This window comes from Leiobunum rupestre, chromosome 4, assembly GCF_980474605.1.
Source record: "Leiobunum rupestre chromosome 4, qqLeiRupe1.1.hap1, whole genome shotgun sequence".
In the NCBI taxonomy this organism is placed as follows: domain Eukaryota; kingdom Metazoa; phylum Arthropoda; class Arachnida; order Opiliones; family Sclerosomatidae; genus Leiobunum; species Leiobunum rupestre.
The window spans coordinates 64,291,359-64,314,085 of NC_143387.1; the positions used below are offsets into that span (position 1 = coordinate 64,291,359).

The 22,727-nt window shown below is 37.6% G+C and overlaps 1 long non-coding RNA gene across 1 annotated transcript; it reads left to right on the forward strand.

The window, feature by feature from the left end:
* Positions 1 to 18,082: 18,082 nt before the first annotated feature.
* LOC149948737 (uncharacterized) lies at positions 18,083 to 19,169 on the forward strand. The gene is made up of 3 exons (XR_016480492.1): positions 18,083 to 18,138; positions 18,208 to 18,744; positions 18,808 to 19,169. It is a non-coding gene; the product is annotated as an uncharacterized LOC149948737 (long non-coding RNA).
* The last annotated feature ends 3,558 nt before the right edge of the window (positions 19,170 to 22,727 follow it).

A 22,727-nucleotide genomic window follows, 5' to 3' on the forward strand; every position in this document is an offset into this window, starting at 1 on the left:
ACACGATTTCACATTAATATATGAAGGAAGAAAACATTTGATTTATAATTTAAAAGGAAATATTTAATCGGAAATTATCTTAACATTCGGTTTTCTCCCTTTTCGCGCTCTTTCGAGAGACGAAATTAGTTCTCCTCCCTTTTCGGGCTCGTTTGAGAGACGAAATTAGTTCTCCTCCCTTTCCGCGCTCTTTTGAGAGACGAAATTAGTTCTCCTCTCATTTCGGGCTCGTTTGAGGGACGAAATTAGTTCTCCTCCCTTTTCGGGCTCATTTGAGAGACTAAATTAGTTCTTCTCCTTTTTCGGGCTCGTTTGAGGGACGAAATTAGTTCTCCTCCCTTTTCGGGCTCATTTGAGAGACGAAATTAGTTCTCCTCTCATTTCGGGCTCTTTTGAGAGACTAAATTAGTTCTTCTCCCTTTTCGGGCTCGTTTGAGGGACGAAATTAGTTCTCCTCCCTTTTCTGGCTCATTTGAGAGACGAAATTAATTATCCTCTCATTTCGGGCTCGATTGAGAGACGAAATTAGATCTCTTCTCCCTTTTCGGGCTCGTTTGAGGGACGAAATTAGTTCTCCTCCCTTTTCGGGCTCATTTGAGAGACGAAATTAGTTCTACTCTCATTTCGGGCTCGATTGAGAGACGAAATTAGTTCTCCTCCCTTTTCGGGCTCATTTGAGAGACGAAATTAGTTCTACTCTCATTTCGGGCTTAATTGAGAGACGAAGTTAGTTCTCCTCTCTTTTCGCGTTAACTATGTACGCGCTCAATATGACAAAAACTCTCAAATGAGCTGGTCGGCACCCACCCTGATTCGAACCAAAGCTGTATTCGAGATAAACATATTTTTTCGTGATTTCCAAATCGATATATTACAATCCTATTCATCAGCATCCTTTAAGCCCTTCATTGACCAGTTCAAAAATAAACATCGCGCATGGTGATAATTCACGTACCCTTTTCAAACGGTTATAAACTAAGCCGATTTTCGGTTTATTTTAAGCCTAGAATTCATACAGTTATGGTTTCAAACCCGTGGTTTAAAACTGTACTTTAGTTTACTAAAGTCGGTCTAACCAGCTTAACGTCCTTCGTCTTCAAATGGGTATTAGCGGTTGTAAGGCTTAAGAAACTCTCCCTTCTAATAGTGTTTCTTAAGCCGCTTTCACACTCAAGCGAAAATTAGCGATATTAAAGCTGGGTGTTGCGTTAAATCACGTCGAAAAAAATGTTTTTCCGCCCAGTTTACGACGAGTGTGAATGTAGCTTCTACATATACTTCGCAGCCAACGTAATTATACCAAATATAAAGCGTTACACGACCGCTTATATATATATTATATACGAGTGTGGCGAACATGTAAAGCGCTTAAATCCCCCAGACGCTTTTATTCCACCTTATCAAGTGACCCGGAGGCTAAAAAGCGTTTATATCTAAAATCAAAAATGGCAAAAAACTGCCAAAATCCAGCCGGAAATTAGCTAGATCATTACGGTGCAAACTATACCAACTCGCGGCCGTTAAACGCGACGTGGAACCCTTGGGGAAAGCTGACTAAACGGAGCGGAATCGCGGAATCGTACTGAAAGTAAAACCAAAAATACGTAACGGTTTTCGGGAAAATAAATGTAGCGAACGATTTTTTGGCGCCCTAAATCGACATAGCTAAGCCTATTTCATATTTTGCCGGTGCGAACGAATCCAAGTACGTTTGAGTTTATATCTTGGAAATATCGAGTTCGGACTTTAAAGGGGAACGGCCAAGCTTTTCCAAATATGGCCTTATTTCCGTATCAAAAGATTAACAAGACGTTCAATATACTAACACGTACCCTTTTTTTGTCTTGAAAAAATAGCTTTTGGCCCAAAAAGTTGAAACGAAAAATAACGCCGTGTGTTTGGGTTTGAATTTTCGCCGCCATCTTAGGGGCTGCCGCCATCGCCCCTAACCCCGTATGAGCGATTTGCGAGCTATCCTAAGTTTTAAAATCGCCCAATTTAGGCTTAGGTCTCTTATAACTGGAACGCGCCGCTCGTGAAAAACATATTTTTCGCGTCTTCAGCAGCGCGCGCTTTTACGTTGTTTTTCTGTCTCACCGACTTCTCACCAGGTGTCGCGGCGGACGCGCGCTTTTCGATTTCCCAAAATTTCTTTATTTTATTTAAAATTAACCACTCAATATTTTTTATGCGGTTTTTGCCATAAATTTTAGTTTTTAATGGGCTATAGGGCTATCTAACTGGTTAAAGCTTGACCGTTCCCCTTTAAACGAGTGGCTAAGATTACTAAATTTAATCTGGTGTCGAATCACGGTGGTTTTATATTTTCCCAATGCGAACGTATACTAGTACGTTTGAGTTTGTACAGAGAAAATATCGCGAAAGGTAGTCGAAAGGGGTAAAGACACTTAGGAAAATAGCCGCGTTCGGACTATAAACGAGTGTCTAAACGCGAAACCCATTACGGTGTCAGCAATCAAGTAGTGAATTAGTGGGCGACCGTCGTAATGAAGGGAAAGCTACTACTGGGAGGGATGGGTGGGACTGGAACCAATTTGTCAAAAATATACGGCGCCGTACCACAAGAAGCAGTCCCGTCGATCGCGCTGTTATTTTTAGCTCGGGTTGCACGCGCGCGGACACTAACAATTAAGTTATAATCGCTTTCCGGCAGGGAAATTTAGGAACACTGAAGATTATGAGGATAAAAATAAATAAAGCGAGTCTCCACTTTCAGCGCAGCGGTTCGCTACGTTCGCAGCCACGAAATCGGTCAGCCGACGGGACACACCAGAGCGGCCTCTACATATAATTTCTAGTAGAGTTGACCCTGTTTTATGAGCATTAGGAAAAATCCGAGATTGAGATCTACTGGCGTATGTCCGGGCCTTGGAGCTCCAATTACTTTTATGAATACTCTTTCAGCTTAAGCATTTTCGCCGTAAATTGCTACCTGGAGAATGGTCCACCAATGTGGAGGCTTTCTACTAATTAAGAGTCCGTGTTTTAAGGCGGTGGACTTGTGACCTGGCATTAGCGTACGTGTACACTAGGCGATGTAAGCCTGTAGCTTACACCTGAGAAAAATTGCAGTCCTTATTTTATTAAAGCTAATTACCTACCTTGAGGTATTATTTTTAGGGACTGCCATTTTGAAAAGCTGGTGCAATATAAAAAAAAATATGTTTGTTTGGGGGGCATAGCCTTCGCTACATCAAAGACAAAGTGAAACAAATAAAAAAAACTATATTTTGAGAAGGTTTAATCTATAATAATTGCAACTAAAGTAACAATAAAAATTAAGTATTAAAAATTATATTGCTTTTCACTATAAATCCTGTTATCAGAAGTTAATGAACCCCAAAGTTATATGATAGCTCAAGTTTAAACGACCGTACCGGATTTCCTGAAGGTGGGGCCCTAGGCAGATTTTGGTGGGGGCCTATGTAAGGAAAGCATAAAAACACAAAACTCGCTTGTCCCGAAGCTGAGCTTATGTCACGAAAATTATTATTATTCCAATATTAAAGCAACAAGCCTCATACTTTTTTGTCTGAAACCGAATCAGTGAAAAATCCATTGATTTCAACAGTGGTGGAAACCTTCTGTTTGTGGGGGCCAATTGGCCTGTGCCTAGTAGGCCTAGTCCTTAATCCGGCTTTGGTAAACGATAAATCCACTACGCGTTCCCCTCTTACCAGATGTATCGCTCCCTCTAGCGTAATCCCCAAATTTTCACCTGAGTGAATGTTTATTTACAGTTACACAAGGTTATCATTTTTTTTTTTGAAATAGGAGATAATCCCTACTAGCAAGAATGAATGTATTTCTACTTTTGGAGAAGAACAATGTTAAGGGGATTTTTAGCGCAGCTTTCAATCAGCCCTCACGGTCTAGTGGACCGTTCTAAAAAATCAGCTACAAATGCTTTTCCCCGTTGAAGTGTGAGGGGTGTGAAAGTTTGGCCAGATTTTCGACGGAGATAAATAATATTTATCTGGCAAACGTGCGAATGAATGTTGCCAACTAGGCCGAGGCTTCAAAATTTCCTCTTTTATTGTTTAATATTTGTAATTATGTAAAAGCAAAGGTCTAGTGAAAAACCGTTAGTTTCGAAGTTGTCAATTTTATAGACATGGTCTCAGACTCCCAAAAATATAGGCTAAATTTACGAAAACAAAGACTAGAAATACCTAGAAAAATATAATATGTCTGGCCACGCAAAGACCGAGTGGAAGCTTAAGTTTTGAAATCAAAGGATAGAGAAAGTTGCAAGTGCCACAACAGTGGTCGAATAGACTTTGTGAAATGTTTGGCCTGTTTTTCTCGGATTTTATAGAACGCATGTCTGCGATACTCATTATCCCAAAGAATAAATATATTTATACAGTCTTGGTATTACTTTCGGAGTTTTCTCCAAGTTTACGTATTTAGTTATTTCACAGAATCTACTTTGAACATATCATCATCCACCTGGAAATTATAAACGTATACACCAAGAATGTTCAATGAAGGCTGATGATTATCGAAGAAACGGGCGTGCCTAACAGCGGAGATTTCGTTCGCGGCGTGCTAATTTAAACTCGGGCCAAAGTTGTCATTAAAGGGAATATAACCTCAAGTCGCTTTTTATGTTTTTATGCTTTTTTATGTAAACAATTTTGGCGGGAAGTCACTAAACAGCGCCAAAAATATCTAAAGTCATAGGAGGGAGCGGGAAATGGTCGAAGGTTGGTGTTCCACACCTAAAACCTGAGGTTATATTCCCTTTAAGCTTGGTGTCTCACTTTTCATCTTTACTCTTTTTAATCCATCTAAATTAGCCAGCCAATGAATTTGAAAAAAGAAACATATTACGTCTTATATTCACCCGTTTGACGAGTCACTGTCGCAGCATGGTGGATATGGCGGATTAACTTCCACCGGGCCCAAAGGCTTAAGCGTTTTTAGGGCCCCTGGTGACCATGCTCCCTTTATCCTCGTCTCGGGCCCCTCAACCTTAAGGCAAGCTCCGGTTCCCTAGGCTTCAGCTTATTCCGCCGCATCCACTAAGCTAGCCCCTGTAGCATTTTAGAGTCGGGCCGACGTCGGCTAGTGTCTTAAAACAGAAAGGTCGGCCTACTGTCGGGCCACCCCACTCTGAAAGGTCGAAATGTCCTAGTAGAAAAGTAGTCGGCCGACCGTCGATCGACAAGAAAATTCGACTCACTTCCGATGTATGTCCTACTCAGAAAGGACTATGGACCGACTCAGAAAGGACTATGGGCCGACTCAGAAATGACTATGGACCGACTCAGAAATGACTATGGACCGACTCAGAAAGGACTATGGGCCGACTCAGAAAGGACTATGGGCCGACTCAGAAATGACTATGGACCGACTCAGAAATGACTATGGACCGACTCAGAAATGACTATGGACCGACTCAGAAAGGACTATGGGCCGACTCAGAAAGGACTATGGGCCGACTCAGAAAGGACTATGGGCCGACTCAGAAAGGACTATGGGCCGACTCAGAAAGGACTATGGGCCGACTCAGAAAGGACTATGGGCTGACTCAGAGAGGACTATGGGCCGACTCAGAAATGACTATGGGCCGACTCAGAAATGACTATGGGCCGACTCAGAAATGACTATGAGCCGACTTCAAATAGGCATATTTCCGACTCGGAAACGACGTTGTGCCGACGTCAAATTAAATCGCACTTCGGAACTCCCACTTAATACCAATTTGATGCCTTAACAGTAATTTAGCTGAGATTGAATCGATAATAATTTTCAATAAAAATGAGCTATTTATATTAATAGAACTAATCCAAACAATATACAAGTCTGAAAATCTTTTGGCGAAGTACATAGAATTAATAAAGTAGTGATATAGAAAAGAAACATTTTAATTAAGCTTCTAGATTTTAATACGTAAAAACAATTACAATTCAAATACTTTTAACAAATATCATTATCTTTTGATGTTGTAGTCTAATTATATTTTATTTATAAAACACATGACCTTGTAATTGCCAAGGCCTAACAGCTCATGCAAAACATTGTTCACAAAGCTATAATTAATTGATATAGATATTATTTATATTGATATATTATTGAAAAACTTACTTTTTTAGTTTAGATTTAATGTATTTCTCAAGATTCCAATGATTTTCCATTAATTTTGAATAGAAAATTAAGCGCACAAGTCAACAATTACACCTCCCATCTCAAGCGAGTTCGCCAATAAAATTCTATAATGCTGCTAGTCCGGAGATGGCGCTGCGAAAGTATTAACTGGCGCGTGCTTTTGAATTTTTTAAACTATGAAGCGTTTGTGATCGTATCAATAGGCCTATTTATTAATACATTTTAAATTTTTTAATCTATTTAGAGTATAATTAATCAATATAAATAAAAATCAGGAATTAATATTTTGAAATAATATCGTAAATCGCAAACCCCTGTAACACATGAAGTCGGTTTAGAGCAAAGACTATATACGCTTCGCTTACTAGACAGGCGTCTCCATACAAAAAACCTGTTAACACTTTCGAAACACGGGAGAAGCCTTTGACCAGCCGTTAGAGGCACCACTAGTAGCACTCTGAAGCGCGAGGAAAATTTTGACCAGCGTCTGCTATCGTATGCAAGTTGAGCCATTGAACACGCCAATCTATTTATATATAGTCTTTGGTTTAGGGTCGGGGTACGGTCGATAAGTCGGTTTATAGCATTGAGTTGGGAATAAATAGAGGTACAACTAAATCTGTCTGGCGCGGGACCAATTTCGTTCCAAAAGGAGACTTTATCAACTTTATCGTTCAACCGTGGGGGCATCTGTCTTTATTGGTGGCAACTATTGCAATTGAATTTTTTCGCGAATCTGATGCGAAATTGAAATCTATGATTTCTCGTAACAAACAAACCTTTGAAGTTGTTTAAAAATAATTTTATTCTGTCAACACGATTCTTTTTAACTCAAGTTACGGTGAGTTAGCTAATAATTATTTATTTTTAGCCATATAACTTTACAAAATATAGATGGCGCTACCGCCTAGTTATAAAGATGAATTTCGTACAGTCTTATCAGATTAGGCCCCGCGTAACCATGGCAACTGGAATCGTAATTTTAATTCTAGCAGTATTATTTCGACACTAAAACCGTAATTTTTTTTTGGGACTATTTATGGTCGGTATGCCGACCATTATCCAACTTAAAATAGACCTTACATTTAATTATTGGATTCGACATTAACTTTATGAAACCGACCATATTTATTTAGGAAAAGGGGATATTTTAATTATTTTCTGACTATTTGATGATGATAAATTTTTTATTCACTTTTATTTTTTCTTCAAACTTATTTGTATTCGAAAATCTAATAATGAGATCAGTTTTGGGTCGGAAATAAGCATTAATATAAAGTCGGCCCGACGTCGTTTCGGAGTCGGTTCTTAGTTCTATTAATTGGCGGTAAAGAGTCGACGTTTTGCAGTCGGCCGACCATTTTACCCCTACGACATTTCGACCCTCAATCCAAAGGTCGGCCGACTTTAGCGTTTAGTACCTTTTGCCGACGTCGGCCCGACTCTAATTTGCTACAGGGAAGTAACTTCTTATGCAAATTAATTTCTAAAAATTAATTAATCATAATTAGTAAAAATGAACTTCAAGTATAATTATAATTATACAATAAAATACAATTATTTTAAAAATATGTGTGGTCCTTATCAAGTCGGCATATCGACTGTACATTAAAGTCGACTTGCCGACTTTATAAAGTCTCAAAATGGAAATTTGTAATTTTTGGGGTAAAAAAATTGAACAATTTGAGTCGGCATACGGTCGTCGACCTGAAAACGACTTTTAGACCCATACCCGACTCTTGACCGACACCCTAATGCTACAGGGGAGGTCGAATGCCTTCGTAAAATACTCACGTGTTCGAATTTTGGATTAAGCGATAGGAATAGAGGTTTCTTCAGACTTTTTACACTAAAAGTCAATCAACTATGTGCAAAAACTCCCTTTAAAGATGGGGCCAATTCGGTGGGCCGTTGGAACGCTCCACACTTTTCAATAGGCGATAGCATAAATTGTTTTGTAGCTAACTTGTTAAAATGTTCCCGAAAATTCGTCAGTGCTATGATAGCACTGCCAACTTCTATAACGCGCTTCCGCGATCCAAAGGTAGGGGCTATTCTACTAAGCCTAGGTTAAAAACGTGTTCTAGTCTTAAGTCTTTCATTTTTTTACCATTTTCTAGTCAGAAACTTAACATCACTATCACAATTATATTACTAATTTCCGAGTCATCGTTAAATTAAGTTTAACAAATTAAAAAAGTATAAATATTAAAACAGCCAACTTTAAAGCAATTTTATAACCACGTGACTATTTTTAAAGGTTTCTACCGTTTGATGGCGCTCAAATGTTTCCCGAAAGAAATTTTACCCAGTATACCTTGTAATTTATGCTATCGCCTATTAAATAGTAGAACGCTGAAGTTACTGTTTGATGGTCAACGGTTTAATTTCAGTGCTGATCTAATTGAGTTCTTCACTACTGGTTCAATCTAATGATATAGTTTTTTTGCCGTCATGGCGTTTTTTGCCAACGTGATAAACTGCATTAGCTCTCTTATTTGAACAAAATATTTAGTTTAGACATAATTGAAAATTTGACTGTTAAACAACCACCGAACGTTTCACTCAACGACTTTTTATAGAAAATATAGAAGAGGAATAGAATAGCTTTTACAAGGCTTTCAAATATGTCTCTAGATACTAAAGCCAGGGCCCCCGAATCTGCAAAGGGTCTCAAGCTGGAGAGATTCTTAATTAAAAACAGCGACAACAGAAAAAGCCAAAGATGCAATATTTCATATTATTCACGTATTCTACATGTAAACCAAAAGCCTAAAGGGCCCCGACATTTTTACCGCCAGTGGCCTCCAATAGGCGTAGTCCACCTCTGGTATTTGCGTAATGGCGCAGCGTTGCAAAGAAACATCACACGAAGGAACCTGTAACGCCATTTGCTAGGCTCATCTTAATTCTTTATTTTCTATTCGCAAACTGTTAGGCTTATTTTAATTTCGTATTTGAATTCCTGTAAACAGATAGTAGGGGTAGTTTTTGTCAGAGCCTTTTTTTCAACCTGTCCAGAAATCGTTTTGGGTGACGTATGGCTTCGGCGTTTTGGATCCACGCGCGGTACCTATACAGGGTGTTTGCTAAGGTTATGCAATAATTTTAAGTAGTTGTAGGGGGTGAGTTGAGAAGTATGCCTGTTTTTTCCCCATTTTCCTACGATGAGTTAAAAGAGCGCCAGAGAGCTTCAACGTGTGGCCTACTAGCCCCTGCAAGTAGGTTGCAACAAGCACAAAACGAAGCAGCAGGGAAATGCGAACATTAAGGTTTGGGTTCGTGTGATAGGTAAACAAGCTGGCCAGCCAAAATAAACCTATCCTCGCAATAGTTTCTAATTTTCAGTGAAGCGTAACATATGTGTCCGTGGTTCTGTGGTAGAACGCTCACCTGTCGTGCAGGAGGGCTCGGGTTCGAATCCCGCCCGATACTAACGCAAATTTTATGCTACACCCAATGACAAAAAGAGGGCTTTTTTCGAAAAAGCTTTTCCCCAATTCCAAGAAATTGCGAACGCAGTGATTTCGCATGACCCCGAAAATGCGTACGCGTTCGCAGCCCAGAAAATGGGGAAAAACAGGCATACTTCTCAATTCCTCCCCTACAACTCCTTAAAATTTGGGCATAATCTTTTGAAACACCCTGTATAGTCCCAAGTTCGCCCTCTTTAACCCTACGGCGTAGTTGACTATGGTCAGCCATGGGAATATCGGCCACTCGCTAAAAGCGATGGTGGGCCTATATCTGGTTAAAGGTTTTGATCTTTACAACTCTATCTTCTTCCCTTCAGCCCCAAGTTTCCTTAGTTTTAGCACGTTTTTAAAAAAAATAAGTTGCCAATTACCCAGAACCTATTTTTGCCATGAAAGTTATGGTACAATCGTTATGTATGTATATATGACATTATGCACGCATTCAACTACGCCGCTCGCTTCGCTCTTAATTTCCATATTTTTATTTTTGGTATTCTTTATATCCCCGTCCGCTGGAATGCTTACGGAGATGAAACCCAGTCCTTTATACGCATGCTCAATGTTTATTCTAACTCGATATTTTTTGTTGCCTAACCGGGAATAAGTTGGTCAAATGATTGCGTTTTAAGGTTAATGGGGAAAATGTTAATATTAGATTTATGATTTATCGATGTGCCCAAAGCAGAGTTATTATTATTATTATTATTATTATTATTTGTTTATTGTGCAAAGAAGAAAAAATGGTTACAAAAATTATTAAAAAAATTTAAACAGAGCACAACACGTCTCCCCTTACCTAAGCAGGGCTTGTATTTAAGGGGAGCAATTAGATATAATTAGTTTTTCGGCAGCACCTCAACACCGAGTTATAACTTTAATCATTGAAATACACTTGTGTTAGTTTTTACAAATATTTTCAATTTACTTTTAAATAACTGGGTAAATCTTTTAGATTTTAATTCCACGGGTAATGCATTAAACCATTTAGGTCCTAAATAAATAAAACTTCGACGCAAAAATGTGAATTGGATCACAGGTATGCAAATATTATGATTATATACAAAACGAGTAAAATAATTAACATTCGACGGATCTATCTCTCTAAACAAATTACAAAAATTAGTTGAAATAACAGAGATTATGTATAATTGTTTAAGATTAAAAACGTCAAATTCGTTGTATAACTTTGTAGCAGAATAAAACCATGGTTTTCTAAGACATACTCTTATGATTCGATTTTGCAAATTAATAATTGGTTAGTTTCAGTAGCACTACCCCAACAGATAATACCATAGGTTAATATCGAGTTAACAAGTTGGTAATGGTGTATTAAGGGAAGCAGAACTTTGGAGGTTTCCCATCGGTATATAAAAACAAGACGGTCTCAAAAGGATTGCTTCAAGTTTGAGCTTTTTGCAGGTAACCATTACAGGAACTCGCTACTTTTATCTCAGTTTTATGATAGATTCTTCACCATTATTGCAAGGTGGTTCGATTTTCATCAATCACAAGTTTCTGCTCAATAAAACGTTCGGAGAAATGTATCAAATGTCTAAATTTCAGCCAGAGATTCCAACAGTACGAAAAGATTTTTTTTTATATTTGAAACAATTATGACTTTGACGGTGGTACTTTTTTGATAATTGGAATTTCCAAATGTGTGAATCGGTTTCTCCAAGGATTCTATATTTTAGAACTAACAAGGAGACGACCCGAGGTGTAACGCACCGATTTTGTTCAAACTCGGGGGTTTGGTAGACCTTCATGTTACTTGTAAAACCCTAAAGGGAAATGTCTCCATAGGCAACCGTTTGGCCATGGCAACCAAAAATGTTTTTGACAACACAAAATGGAAATTATTCTATTGAAAATAACATCCGAATCTGACCAATTTTAAGGGCACCCAATGAAAAACATTTAATTTTTGGAAAATGCTAAAAATTGAAAATATAAATAAAAAGTTAATGAAAAAGTTTGAAATTGATTAAATTTTGCAGGGAAAATTTCCATTTTGTGTTGTCAAAAACATTTTTGGTTGCCATGGCAAATTGGTAGCCTATGGCAGCGGTTCCCAAAAGGTGTTCCGAGGAACCCGAGGGTTCCGCGGAAAGGTCACAGGGGTTCCGAGAATTCACAACGCGGCCATCTTTGTTTGCGTCAAGATTCTTTTAAGTTAAGTAAAAAAATTAGTTGGGGTTCCGTCAGAATTAGGTTTATAATTTAGGGTTCCATAGCAAAACAAAATTGGGAACCGCTGGCCTATGGAGACATTTCCCTTTAGCCTTTTTTCAAGTTAGAGGAAGGTCTACCAAATCCCCGAGTTTGAACATAATCGGTGTGTTACACCTCGGGTCGTCTCCTTGTAAGTGAAAGGGTCTGACTTCGGGATTGGTTTTCCCAATGAACCCACCAATCTGAGGTGTAAGGGGTCACGTCATGTCCATTGTGACCTATTCAGAAAGCCGTGCCCCTTTAATCTGATTGGTAAAATAAAATTAAAATTAACTGTTGAGAAGATAAAAGCAATAAAAAATTGACTCACCCGAAAGAGAGAAAGGGCGAGCAGAGCAGAGCAAACGAGTTCCAGAGTAGAGACTCCGCCAAGTACTAAAAACGTATAATGCTTTCGACAATGTTCCTTAACTTTTGAAGGTTGCGCGTCGAGTAACCGACTTAAAAAAGAGGCTAAAAGCCCATTCGGTCACTCGTGGCGCGGCGCCTACTGTGAGCCTCGATCCAGCGACTCATGAAACTCTTTTGTAATTATTTCATTATTTTATCTTGATACGTTATTAACTCTCATCAGTTCATTACCAAAATGTTAAGTCCATACTTTCTATTATTTAGTTATATAGTTAGTTGATCATATATATATATAATATTTTATTTTATATTTGGTCACAAACCGTTCCATGAGAAGAAAAGTGACAACAGACTGCGCTGCACACTCTAAAAAAGGTTGGGTTAAAACATTTGGGCAAAACATTTTTGACCCATAATGATTCAGTTTTGACCCAATTTTGGCTATTATGGCAATTTTGGGTTATTTATTTTTACCCACCATTTGGGCAGTTGTTAATTTGCCCAACTTTGGGTCATTTATTTTTACCCAACCATTTGGGCAGTTGTTAATTTACCCAACTTTGGGTTATTTAGTTTTACCCAACCATTTGGGCAGTTGTTAATTTACCCAACTTTGGCTGATTATTTTTACCCAACTTGGGTGGTTTTCATTTTGCCCAAATTTATTGGTAGGTGAAATACTGACCCAAAATTTGAGTAACAATTGACCCAAAATGGTTAGAATTTCACCCAACCTTTTTTAGGGTGTAGAAATGGGCCCTCTCCATTCGCATTAGAGAATATCCTCCTTAACAAATACAGCCTTGAAAATAACTTCCGGGGTTAATAAAATAATGATAATTATAATTAATTTTTCCCAATAATATAATACGCTCCTTCTGTTCGTCATATCAGAAGTAAATAATGTATCTCTTAAATAAGAGAGAAGCCTTCATCCCTTCATCCGGCTAATGTTATTGTTTGAAACATGTACCTTCGCAAGTTCCCGCTTACTTTACAAAATGCCTTTGTAAGAAACAATAGTACAAGGGCGAAATACGTAATGTAAAACACATTAGTAATTATAAATATTATTAGGCAGTGTATTTTGTACATTTCACACCGTTAGGTGGAGTTGTAAACGAGTAGTAAAGTTTGAGTCGTTTACACTGTTTGTCGAGAAAATGGCACCTATTGGAAACTGCAATTAGCCTGCTAAGGTACACGTTTCATTTTTGTATCCTTAAAGGCCTGTTGCAAAAGTCTACTTGGCTAGAATGTTACGTCATAATTCTAGCCAAAATAGGCGTGGTTAGCCGATTGGAGATTCTAGCTGAGAAACGCGTTGCAAACGTATAATTTTCAACTCGGCTAGCGATAAATATTTTTAGCCGATTGGCGACTGGTCTAACCCACTCGCCAACCGCCTAGAACGGGGAAAATGGCGAAATATTTGGCAATACTTGATTTGGGCGGGTTTTTTATTCACGAAAACGAAGCTGGAGAACCTGTTTTAAGACGTAGAACAGTGCAACATATACGCCAAAATCCATTGGCATTGGATGAAAAAGAGTTTTTGGAGTATTACCGACTACCAAAACACGTATTTAAGAAGTTGTAGAATGAACTACGACTTTATCTTGAGCCTGAAGTGTTGAGAAGTCGACCACCGTTGCATTCTGCATTATAATTCCCGCGGTGCCATAATTATTTACTTTTCAACCACCAAACTACACAAAATTATCAAAAATTCTTGAAAGTAAACTTCACAAAAGATAATTTTCACCGAGATCACGAAAACCGTTTCTATGTCGTCTGCCTAAAAAACTCGCGATTTACCGCGAAAATAGGACTCTCCTATTGGTTATAAAGTGGGCGGGGCGTAATTTCGACTAGAATTATTTTGGCTAGATCTCATTTTGCTAGATCGCACTTCTGAGACTTTTGCAACCGATTTTTTCTAGCTCGCCAATCGACCTACCCGATTTGCGATTTCTAGCCGATGGTCTAAAAATTTGGCTAGGACTTTTGCAACGGGCCCTTAGATTGGTACTTCTCTTGTACTAGCGGTATTATATACTTTTGGTCATATGGAACGCGTAAATGATCTACCTAAAAGCATTCCCTGAAAAATTACAGTTCATTTTACTCTTTCTTAGAAACGTAAACGGCTTAGGACTATGTCCATTAAAGTTTCTTTGAAGCGTTTGAAAAATTTGAGAGACAATTTCAAGTAGTTTATCCCCTTCCGCCACGTGACTTAGGCATACCTTCCTACTGTTTAATACAAGTGATTCTGTAGCCCACCCCCAAAATTCTAACGATCTGGTGGCCCTTTAAAATCAAAGTTAGGCGTAGTACATGTTTTTTTTGCGTAAACGCTCGTTGTCGCGTGGACTTAGGCCTAGTGAAAACTAGCCCCTTATATTTCGGTATTCAGCTTGGAAATTCTGAAGCTGTCATCGTTATCTAAGCTAGATTTTGTCGTTTACCACATATCCATGTACTCTTCAGTTGACACGATTAGCGAATTAGAATTACGTCGTGGTCTTCCCTACTCACCTTATCTCAAAACAAACTTTTAAAAATGTTTAACTCTAGACAGCCCATTCTTGCCTTTTGAGATTTTACCACAAACGTAAAAATGTCAATTTCCAAACACGTTGAAGGCGTTGTAGTCAAAAATGTTTAACGCAACGTCTTCAAACCAAGAACGAATTTAGGTAACTCATTTTTTTCCAATTATATAGCGCCATATAGGTCGATAAAACATTTTCATTTACCTTTTGACAAAATGTCTAAAGTTGCGTCCGTGTTGAGATATTCCACAAAATCCCTCTATTGATGTGCTGGAGCACCGTCGTGTTTGAAGCGAAGTCGTTGAACCACGGCTAATGGAAGTTCTTCCAACTCGGCAGATTTTCAAGAACTTTCTCCAAAGTATTTTAAAACAAATCTCTGTCTGATGACTTTTTGGTTTCGTCGTTATCGGCAGCTCCTCCAACCTAGTGCATTGGATTCGATTGGTTGAGCGTTCCAAAGCTTACGAAAGGAGACTAAATATCAGCCGTATATTTGAAATGGAGAATGTGGAATCGCTAATCAAGTACTAGTCTCTAGAATTTAACTCGTTCACCATCTTAGCGTCATATTTTATTTCATAAATCGTAATAAACATCTTTTCGATTAAACCAGTTAAAATGTGAAATGGTATACGCCTACATTACGTTTATGAAAAGAGATTATATTATATTTAATTACTTTAAAGAAATACGAATGATTTTCTTCGTCTATTAAGCTGAGAAATCTGAGTTTCTCGTCGGGTGATAAAATTAAAATATTTCGCGATGCGACTACTGTAGGGGGCGATACTTTAAGGGTTTTTTCGGTGTAATACGGAAAAGCTTCGAATTAATTATCTTTCAAACCATCACTTGTTTTAATACATAAACAGAAAAATTGTGAGTACAGTTTGAGCTATTACATTAAGAAGAAATATTTAATGAAACGATTCCCGAAAAATGGCGATTCTGTTTCAATTGAGGTTTTGAGATAGTACTTTAACGTTTCCGTAAACAGGTAGACCTTATACGATCTCAGTAACGTCAACAGGTTATTGTTCATACTTTTAACCTCTTTATAACAATAACGACGATGAAAATGTTTATCGAGAAGACGATATACGTCACAGACGCGTAAAATTTGGAGGGGGGCTTCTAAATTCCCCCGGAATAATTTATTCTAGTCCTTTGAAGACGACATTCTAACAATAGAAGATACGCCGCCGTCCTAATTCCCTGATGAATAAATCTATTTAAACAACCTCCCCCCCTCCCTGCGATTTTTCCTAAAACCCTTCCTTCACTGTCAGTGTGTACCTAGACACCCACCTCTACCACCATCCATATACCGACGCTATTTTTATGCTAAAGAGTATGTCGAAAAATATCTGACTCGGGGATGAAAAGCGATTTGAACATCCCCTTTATACCTTTTCATCCTCTTTGGTCGTGACTCTTCCGCTGGATGTTTACTCCCCCCAAACTCTCCCTCCCCTCCTCTCTCTCCATCTTTCCTCGCCGAACATTTTGCCCCGGGACCAAAGCCCGATAAATCCGAGCTTGGCGTCTGATGGTAGCGCGCGCCAGTTATACAGCTATAGCCTCCGTCATCGCCGACTCGTGTTTGTCCTTCTAGTCGGACAAATAGAAGCGGACACGAACCGAGTAAAGCTCTCGTTCTCTGTAGACAGCCTTCCTAGAAATACGTGTCGTTGGAGAGCGCGTGCGCTCGTACGCGGCGTCGAGAAGGAAGACCGAGAAGCTTCGCCAGAACTTACTAACTCCATTTGACATTTTTTAGCGATCCCCTCTTTCACGCGCGATATCCTCCTTCTGTTTAGACCAAAAGGATGAAAAATGCTTCTTTTTCGTGCCGCTCTGTTTACCTAAAACGTACCGATAAATCCATATTTCTTAGTCAATATTTGAAATAACACTCGTTATATTTTGGCAATTCCTGCTCAAACGCCGAAGGGTATAGAAGAATAATGTATCATTTCTTCTGTTATTTTTCTTACTGGTACTGTGCTAGAACTTTTATTGTGGTCGATATTTGGGACAGTATACTCGAGAGATCCGGGCAAATACCATAGTGAAGTTTAATTGATAACTAAAAATAGGCTTAATATAGAGTTTATTTGTGGTATGGGGATGGTGACCGGGGTTGGACATAAGTCACTACACTGAGAGAAAAAAGACCCGTTCAAATTATATTAAAGTGTTGGAAGCAGGGGATGCCAAGACGTTTCTGTAAATATAACAGCTTATTCCGTATTATAATATTACAAGTAATTTTATGTTACTTTAACATGATGAAATAGCTGTAAATAACGCAGTAATAAAGTCTGTCAAATCAACATGAATTACATTCTGGAGTACGTGAACCTTTTACGTAATTGTATTGGCATATTAAAGTTGGTTTTACACATCCGCCGGTAGAAATACTTTTTACATCTCAGTAAATTCGATAAGTAGCAAATAATTAATTCAACAAACAATATTGTAGAAAATACACTAACACGTTTAGTCAAATTTACGAATATGAAACTGAATTTTTGACGTGGTAGCTAGGAAAAAACAGCTAATCTGCAGGGCCGATCTACCATTTTTCAATTTTATAAAATTAAAGGTTATCCGCACAGACAAATCGTTAAAATCCGGGGGTAAACGGGTCAAATACCTCAGAGAGACCCAATAATGCGCAATTGCACAACTTATTCTTGGGTTTTTAAAATTAGCTTTATGTTCAGTCCTCTTTGGTTAGTATTTTTTAAAGTTTCACGCGTAAGGTTGATTTCTAGTATATAGCTAAGGTAGCCTACGTAAAGAGACTATATTTCAAAATATAGCACGATTTTAATTTACATGTTTACGTAATTACTGATACACCGCTATTTCACTAGTAAAAATGATTTTGTTTAAAAAATAACAATAAAGTCGGAAGACTTTGGAACAAAATTTTACATGTTTTACGAGGCAACTGGGTTTTCAGGTTTGGCAGATAGGTACTAACCTAATTGTGAGCCTCTCTGGTTCAAGAGAAATCGGACAGAGCCTTTAGCCTTTCTATAAACCAAAGTAAATAATCACGTAAGTAGTATTTTACCGAATTGTTTATTGCTGTAAATCAATTCGACAAACGACTAAATATTAAAACCAGAGAGTGTAAAGATTATGAGAGGCGTCTCTTCCTATTCCCGTAACGTTAAAATTTCGTACAAGATTTTGATAGCGCGCGCCCATAGGAGAGGTTACGATACTATCCGACACACGATGTCGCTACTGGAAATTTTTTAAATTTTGTAAACATCCGGAAAGTTTTTCATCAGTCATGGCTGTTAAACATATTTGAATTATGCTAATTTAAAATTAATAAAATTCAATTCCATGAAAAATAAAGAAACGTAAGTACAAGAAAGCGGACTATTTATAATATTTTGATACTAAAAGAATTATTTGTTTGATTAACCAAGGAAATTCATTGGAAATTTTATGAAATGGCCGAGGCTTAACGAGAACAGAGCGTTATAAATTAAAAAATACGAGGAAACATTGAAGTTGGTAAAATGAGATTAATGTTGTATTTTTAACAGTTTCCTATCTAATCTTTTCTGGGTTTTCGTGTATTCATGGTTGAGATCTTGTTTTTTAAGGGAACTATGTATGCAGAATTCTATGAAAAAAGATATCATGTTTTGGTATGCAGTTGCACATGGAGAATCTTCATTAGCTTTAAAATATTTCTTGTCAATTCTTTGAATGATGAATCTCTCCAAACGTCCTTTAATATTTGTCATGTGCGATAAAAGCTTAAAACTGGTGTCAAATACTTAATTCATTTGTCTCCGTTACAAATTTGAAGAAACTATCAGTTGGTACGATGAGGCTGCTGAGCAGCTGATAGAAGAATTCTTTGCTGTTTTGAAAGCTTTAAAGTAAAAGAGCAGATTTGTTGGGTCAACAATTGGATTGTCTTTTTTGAGTTGACTTATGCAAGAAGAGCATTGAAGGTTTGAGTAGCAGCGGTGAATTAGATATCCTGAAATGTAACTAAGAACATTTTGTTTTAGCAGGTTTGGACTTCCAATAGAATTACAAAATTCTAAGTCTTCATCGGAACATTGCCCCTGGCTTTGCGAGACTACAAGATTTTCAAAATTAGAATCCGGTGGTTTCAAGAGATTATTCACAGAGGCCGCCCTGTATGCAGCTCGAAATTGTTGTGGATTGGGATGATCACGGACTCGCGGTTGCCTCCTTTCTGTCTTATAGATCCAAGAAAATTATCTACAAAATCTTGGCTAATCCTGTCCGTTAATAAAAACTTAATTTTGGTTTTATCCTTTAGATCTTCCCAGAGGAGTAGCAAGGCTTGAATTGAAATTTCCAATGGTGTAGAGTCATTAAGACTGAAAATTGTTGGCACAGCGGATGGTGTGAGCCTATTTTTAGTTCTAATATTCATGAAACTGACATCAATGAAATTATTTGCGCAAATTATATGGTTAACGTGTAAATATTCCGTAGTTTTATTTGTAAGCCCATCATTATTTACATTTTTCAGCCACAAAATAGAACTAAACTTTATATTAAGTTAATTTGCCAATAAGCCTATCTAATGAAAATGCGAATTTACCAGTCTTTTTCCTTTGGAAACTTAAAAAAAGATGAACAAGGATTTCTTGTTTTCAATATTTTACAATTTAAAACAAAAGAATATACCCCAGACCCACTAAATTATTTAAAAACCTTGTAAATCTAGCATTAAAAATCTGGGAAGTTTTTGCGTCTCTTTTAAACCTAACATCGAAACACACGCGCTGTGAGAACGGCGCCACTGGTGGCGCCATCGCTCTTACGGTAGTAGTGGACATTTTTGGGAAAAAAAAGTTAGTACGCTTTTTTGAAAGAGAGACGCCTCTCATAATCTTTACACTCTCTGTTAAAACGCTCGCTCTTTTCCCAAAGAAACTCTCGCTTAAGTTGTATAAAATATCTCACGGTTTTTATATTTATTTATTTTTCTTATTTATTTCTTACAATTAGTATGACGTTTTAATTAAAATTTAATTAAAACCATTTGAGGCCGATAATGGATGACTATAACCACAAAACATATCATGACTCTATCATTAGTAGATTTCAAAATAGAGTTTAGTCAATCCCTGCCTTGGGCAGTGCACTCAAAAATATAATTTTGGGCAATGTCGGAATCGAAAACATATCCAAATCACTTCTTGGTCTGCAGGGTGAAGGATTATCAAAGAAATTACCATGCATTATGCGTAATTAAATTGACGGGGTTCAGATGCTATTAACTAACGTAAGTAGATGAAGGGTGGTCGTACGGGGCGCACCCCCACAGCAATGAAACAATAAATAAAACTGTTTAAAAAATTTGCGTGCTGAAATAACCAGTTTTTCAAAAATACTGGCTCTCCGATGAATTATACGTTTGAGTTTTTAAATTGAAATTAATTGATTCCGGTATATCTACAGTGTCAGATATGCTAATGTTTTTAAAGAACTTCAATGTTAATCTTACTGAAGCTAGCCGTTTAAGTACATATCTGTTATTCAAGTAAATTTTACATAATGAACTGTTAATTTTACACTCTCGATGTGTGTAATAAATACAGCTGCAAATATTCCTGAACATTTTTACAATGTCCTTCTGTACATTTTACAAGACCAACCCATTTTTATAGAATACAGGCCATTTATGTACTTATGTTCCTGTATAAAAAAAGGATACGTGTAATTTGTACAGGATTATTCTGTACTAGTTGTACACAGACGTTTCATGTTCATATCTTCCGTTAAATTAAAGGATAACAGTAATTATTACAGGATTATTCTGTGCAAGTGATATACAGACGGTTCATGTAAAATTATCCTGTTAAAACTAGGGTTTTTCTCTCAGTGTAGTCACGGCATTTGACTACTAAAATAAATGCTCTGACTGCTAAAATTAATAGAAATCCGGGGGCTCACTAGTCAATTTGGCTAGTGAAAAATTTACCTAAATATTCATAAATAATGGCGAATATGGTGTATCATAAATTCATCATTCATCAATCCCATTTTATTTTAAAAAAAATCGCATCAGGTAACTCAAGTGATAATTAACTCATATTTTAATTCTGACGGATAAAGCAAAATGTTGACTTTCCTTTTGGTTTTTATACCCGCATTTTTCCCCCCACTAGTCAGTGACTACTAAAATAAATTAAGATAGGAGGCTCACTAGTCAGACTGACTACTAAAAAAATATCCTTATGTCCAACCCTGATGGTGACTGAGGCTATTTCTATGTGTAAATATTTATTAAATGCTTGGAGCTGGTTTACTATAATCGGCGAATCTTATTTCATGCAAGTGATAATGCTCCGTTGTGTATTTGTAGGGAAAGAACTCTCCAAAACATTTCTTGAAAAAACCTTCTACCTCGTACGCACGGTCGAAACACCAAAGCAGGTCATTTTGGCGCAGTAATAAAAATGGATTAACGTTAGGTTTGGTGCCTAAATGACCTGCTTTGTAAAACTATAATAGGTGGGTTTCTTTTCGCTTATTTCGGGATTTTGGAGTAGGGTTAGAAGAATAACGCTATGACGTCATTTTACTCCAATTCTGTGGTGGTGAATAGTTTGAGTCAGAGTAAAAACGTTTTTCCAAAATGGCTGCCTGTGACCTTTTCGGTAGATAATTTCTGGCTAGCAGACGATAAAAACCGATTTACTCCTTTTCAGAAGGAGTAAAGTAACCCTAATACTCCGGAACAAGCGAATAGTTAATGGGGTGGAGTAATTATCATTCCAGGAACAGGCGAATAAAACGTTTTAGGTTAAAGAGAGTACCCTTTGAGTCCGAGAGCAGGCAAAAAGAAACCATCTACTATGATGACCGTGAAAATAACCAAACAAAACCGTTCTCTTTTCGTTGAAAAAGGGCCTCACAGATAAAATATAGGAACAAAACGTCGGAATATTTTTTGTTCTCAGTAGGTATACGATGCCAGTAGGTGGGAGTTTTATACAGGTTGTTTTCATTTGATCGGCCCAGGTATTTTTTCAAAAACTATTCTTTCTAGAAATGTAAAATTTTCAGTATGTACTCTCTCGTGGGAGATCGTTGTTATTTGTAAATTTCTGAAAATCGTGAAATGTTTCACGGTTTTAGAAGTGTTAGTTTTTTAACGCTACGTGATAGACGAAAAGTTTCAATTTTGTTTGTTTTTCATGACCAATTATTTCAGTGACGAAATGTCCGATTTCCACCAAACCAATTCCATTATAGGTTTTCGAGTATGCTCTACAACTTGCTTATTGAAACATTTCGTCTACCACGTAGCGTTCAAAAACTAACACTTCAAAAACCATGAAAAATTTCACGATTTTTCTGAAATTTACAAATAACAACGATCTCCCCCGAGAGAGTACATACTGAAAATTTCACATTTCTAGAAAGAATAGTGTTTGAGAAAAATGACTGGGCCGATCAAATGGAGACACCCTGTATACACCCACCATGATTTTAGAGAATGGGGTTAATAAAGCGAACGTGCGGCGCTATTAGGCGCCAATTATAAAGTTACTTTGGTTCCTATATTTTATCTGTGAAGCCCGGAAAGAGAACGGTTTTGTTGCAGTCGCGTGTCCGGCTGCATCGTATTTTCTTTGATTTTCGCGTTTGTGCCTTTGGCAGGTGACATTATTATTTAAATTTGAAAGTTTTATTTCGGAAGCCACTTGAATCCATGTTTTTTCGGCGTTTCCAATTTCTTCGGCTGTTAAGGGGCCAGTGCGCTTCTCCTTTTTACAGATTCTGGCGAGTCGGAGGATCTGAGCCGTGATACGGAATGTCTTGGACAGGGAACTAAATTTCTTGAGATTCAACGGCGGATCTAATTTGGCTTTAGCTACGGTAACGACCAGCCTTGGAAATAACGGTGGTCTGGTGGACAAAGACCAGTTAATTAATTGCTCAGACC